The sequence below is a fragment of the Malurus melanocephalus genome, unplaced genomic scaffold (genome assembly GCF_030028575.1).
Source record: "Malurus melanocephalus ecotype Western Australia unplaced genomic scaffold, MMel_1.1 scaffold_902, whole genome shotgun sequence".
Classification (NCBI taxonomy): Eukaryota; Metazoa; Chordata; class Aves; order Passeriformes; family Maluridae; genus Malurus; species Malurus melanocephalus.
This window is the reverse complement of record NW_026624134.1, coordinates 58,455-59,962: the sequence shown is the minus strand read 5'-3', so window position 1 is coordinate 59,962 and position 1,508 is coordinate 58,455.

Sequence of the window (1,508 nt, the reverse complement as noted above, 5' to 3'; positions counted from 1 at the left end):
CTGTCAGCAATTCCAAAAATCTGATCCAGACACACTCACGGAATCACCGGGGATGGAAAAAACTTCCAAGAGCATCAAGTCCACCCCAACTCCTAACCCCCATCCCCAGTACCATATCTGCATGGCTTTAAAATCTCTGCAGGGATGGGGATTCCACCTCTGCCCCGGGCAGCTGTGCCAGGCCTGACCACTCCTTCCCTAAAGAAATTGTTCTAATTGTGCCTCTGTAAGAGGGACTTTTATATTTCACATATATATATATATTTGTTTTGAGAATTGTCTATTATGAAAAAGAATTGAAATCGTTTTAGACAGAAAATTCGACTCGGACTGTTTTATCTCATTCCATTTTTCCACAAAGYTACATACAGCAGTGTATAACATGATGTAATAAATATTTTCTCACAAATACATAGAAAATATCTAAATACATGCCTACAAAGGGAAATAACTAATTTTTTATAGRTTGCACCTTCTTAATCTTATTTTCTACAGCAAAGTATTTCACRTCTTTTTTTTTGTAATTAGTTTGACAAAGTCAATAATAATAGAATATTCTGATTATGTCAATATGACATGTAATATTATGCACTTCCCTACTATTATGCATATTATGACATGACTTGACATGATATGACAGGTCACATTATGCACTACTACTGATGTCATAAAATAATGTAAAAGCAACGAAAACAAATTTTGAAATGAAAAAAAAAAAAAATTAAAGGCATTTATGACTTTTCCTAMGAGAAATTCCAAAGCAAATCTTTCTCCTTTCCATTTTTAAGTTTGTTTCGTTGGGTTATTCTGCTCTTCCCTAATTAAAACCTTCCATTCCTCATCCTGACTTTGCTGCCTGCTTGTTGCTTTGTTCACCCGCAGTTGGGTGGGTGATGGTTTTTAGAGCCTCCSGGAGGGGTTTGTCAGAGCACACAAATCTGGAGCCTGGGGACGTGTCCTGGCACAGGAGGGGCCGTGGGTGACAGGGACACTGCTGGCACCGGGCTGGCACCGGCACCTCCTGTGAGCTCTCGTGTGAAACACACAGCGCGCTGATCCTGGTTTGCGTTCATTTTTACAGGGATGCGATGAACATTCCCACCTCCCAGAAATACAGAAACGGTTTGGGAAACATTTATAGCATTTATAGCATTTATAGCATTTATAGCATTTATAGCATTTATAGCATTTATATCTCGTGAGCCCGAGCTTGTCCTGTGCCTTGCCGTGACTGCAAAGGTGCGGGGTCCCTACCAAATCATTCCCAAAATGTGGAATGGTGTCAGGCAGGTGGGAGTTTCAGTGGCCCGGRGATTAAAGGAGGAATCCAAGGCGGGCACGGGGACCGCAGCCTGGGCTCGRAATCCTCCCGCAACGGCGCCGATTGGGATTCATTTTTAATGAAACGCTTTTTGCTACAATCCTACAGCAGCCCCAAATGGTGGCAGGAAAGAGGACGCCAGGTGCAAGATTCGCTCCCTCCTCGTCTGCTTCCCGACCCCTCCGTG